A 3461-nucleotide genomic window follows, 5' to 3' on the forward strand; every position below is an offset into this window, starting at 1 on the left:
TGTGCTTCATCCAGTCTGGCATTTCTCAGGATGTACTCTGCATATGAGTTAAATAAGCAGGGTGACAATATACAGCCTTCATGTACCCCTTTCCTGACTTGGAACCAGTCTGTTGTTCCATGCCTGGTTCTAACTGTTGCTTCTTGACCTGCATACAGATTTCTCAAAAGGCAGGTCAGGTGGTCTGGTATTCCCATCTCTTGAAGAATTTTCCACAGTTTGTTGTGATCCACACAGTCAAAGGCTTTGGCATAGTCAATAAAGCAGAGGTAGAGGTTTTTCTGGAACTCTCATGCTTTTTCAATGATCCAATGGATGTTGGCAATTTAATCTCTGGGATAGAGTTTCAGGGAGTTACAAACCATTAGATGGTGAGAAGAGTCTATAATGATCTTGAATTCTGAGGTTTCTTGCTAGCTAGAAGTTATTGCTCTCGGCTGAGACTGAGGAAGAGGTGGTGGTTAGTTGATGAGGAAAGATGTAATGGATGTGGCCATTGTGGGCTATATCGACCTTGAGCTTCTGCCAGGTGACCATGTAGGGCTGTCTAGTGGACAGTAGGAAACATGCCTATCAGCAGAGGGGCCTGGGCTGGACATTGTGTTAAGCTGCATTAATAGGGATCATTGGAGACCATAGGTTTAAGTTAAAAAGATTGGTGCTTATGTGAAAAGATGTTTCACATTGCTAATTATTCAGTTCAGTTCAGTCACACAGTCGTGTCCGACTATTTGCAACCCCAGGGACTGCAGCACCCCAGGCCTTCTTGTCCATCACCGATTCCCAGAGTTTGTTCAAACTCATGTCCATCGAGTTGGTGATGCCATCCAACCAGCTCATTGTCTATGGTCCCTTTCTCCTTCTGCCTTAAGTCTTTCCCAGATCAGGGTCTTTTCAAATGAGTCAGTTCTTCACATCAGGTGGCCAGAGTATTAGAGCTTCAGCTACAGCATCAGTCCTTCCAATGAACATTCAGGACTGCTTTCCTTTAGGATGGACTGGTTGGATCTCCTTGCAGTCCAAGGGACTCTCAAGAGTCTTTTCCAACACCACAGTTCAAAAGCATCAATTCTTTGGCACTCAGCTTTCTTTATAGTCCAACTGTCACCTCCATACATGACTACTGGAAAAGCCATAGCTTTGACTAGACAGGCCTTTGTTGGCAGAGTAATGTCTCTGCTTTTTAATATGCTGTTTGCTGCTGCTGCTAAAGTCACTTCAGTCGTGTTCAACTCTGTGCGACCCCATAGACTGCCGCCCACCAGGCTCCCCCATCCCTGGGATTCTCCAGGCAAGAACACTGGAGTGGGTTGCCATTTCCTTCTCCAATATGCTCTCTACATTGGTCATAACTTTTCTTCCAAGGAGCAAGCATCTTTTAATTTCATGGTTACAGTCACCATCTGCAGTGATTTTGGAGCCCCCCAAAATAAAGTCAGCCACTGTTTTCACTGTTTCCCCATCTATTTGCCATGAAGTGATGGGGCAAGATGCCATGATCTTAGTTTTTTGAATGTTGAGTTTTAAGCCAACTTTTTCACTCTCCTCTTTTGCCTTCACCAAGAGGCTCTTTAGTTCTCCTTTGCTTTCTGCCATAAGGGTGGTGTCATCTGCATATCTGAGGTTATTGATATCTCTCCCAGCAATCTTGATTCCAGCTTGTGCTTCATCCAGCCCGTTATTTTGCATGATGTAATTTGCATAGAAGTTAAATAAGCAGGGTGACAATATACAGCCTTGATGTACTCCTTTCCTGACTTGGAACCAGTCTGTTGTTCTATGTGTAGTTTTAACTCTTGCTTCTTGACCTGCATGCAGATTTCTCAGGAGGCAGGAAAGATGGTCTGGTATTCCCATCTCTTGAAGAATTTTCCACAGTTTGTTGTGATCCACACAGTGAAAAGCTTTGGTGTAGTTAATAAAGCAGAAATAGGTGTTTTTTTTTGAACTCTCAGAGAAATACAAATCAAAACCACAATGAGGTATGACCTCACATTGATCAGAATGGCTATCATTAAAAGTCTACAAAGAATGTGGAGAGAATGGAACCCTCCTACACTGTTGGTGAGAATGTAAATTGGTACAGCCACTATGGAGAACAGTATGAAAGTTCCTTTAAAACACTAAAAATAGAGTTACCATATGATCCTGCAATCCCACTCCTGGGCATATATCTGGAGAAAACCATAACTTGAAAAGATACATGCACCCCACTGTTCATAGCAGCAATATTTACAATATCCAAGACTTGGAAGCAACCTGAATGCCCGTCAGCAGATAAATGGATAAATAAGATATGGTATACACAATGAAATACTACTCATCCATGAAAAAGAATGAAACAGTGCCACTTTCAGGAACATGGACAGATCTAGAGGTGATGATACTAAGTGAAGTAAGTCAGACAAAAAAAGACAAACATCATATGGTATCTCTTATATGTGGAATCTAAAACATGACACAAATTAACTTATCTATGGAACAGAATTAGTCTTGTGAATATAGAGAACAGACCTGTGGTTCCCAAGGGTGAAGGGGATAGGGGAGGAGTCGATTGGGAGTTTGGGATTAGCAGATGCAAACTATTACATGTAGGATGGATAACAAAAAGGTCCTACTGTAGAGCACAGGGAAATATATTCAGTATCCTGTGATAAACCATAACAGAAAAGATTTTTTTTTTTTAAAGACTGTTGCTTAGATAGTGGCCTACATGCTATAGGATGCCATCTCCTCTCCTGCAAACACAGCTGGAAACTAAAGTTGCACAAAGATTAAATTTAGGAAAGACTTAAACGGGAGAAAGTTTTCTTGTATTTAAGTTTATTTTTTCTGTGTATTTGTCGCTCATGTATTGTTGTTGTTCAGCCTCTCAGTCATGTCTGACTCTTTGTGACCCCATGGAATACACTATGCAGTTATAATAATGACCTTTCCATCTTGTACTTGTTATGTCAGGACACTTTTAAGACTTTGCTCTTGATAGTCATTGCCAAGACTGAGCTTACAACCTTTCACCACATCCCCCAATATGCAGAAACTTATCTCCTCAAGCCTAATGTGTGAATTTTAGGCAGTTGGCAGATCTTTGGTAACAAAAGGTGTTCAGGATAAATAGATCAGAGACCTGAAGACAACCTTGGGCTCAGCTACTTGAAGGCTGGAATTCTATGATATGATGCATCATTTACCTAGTGGATAGTGGATGTCAAAATTTTATTTATTTATTTTTTTAAAATTTATTTTATTGGAGGCAAATTATCTTACATTAATATATTGGTTGGTTTTGCCATACATTGACATGAATCCGCCCCGGGTGTACATGTGTTCTCTTTCTTGAACCCCTCTCCCACCTCCCTCTTCCCCATATCCTCCCTCCATGTCATCCCCGTGCACCAGCCCCAAGCATCCTGTATCATGCGTCGAACCTGGACTGGTCACTTATGATAATATACATGCTA

The sequence above is a fragment of the Moschus berezovskii genome, chromosome X (assembly GCF_049115385.1).
Source record: "Moschus berezovskii isolate FMDL1 chromosome X, NW_MosBer_1.0, whole genome shotgun sequence".
Lineage (NCBI taxonomy): Eukaryota > Metazoa > Chordata > Mammalia > Artiodactyla > Moschidae > Moschus > Moschus berezovskii.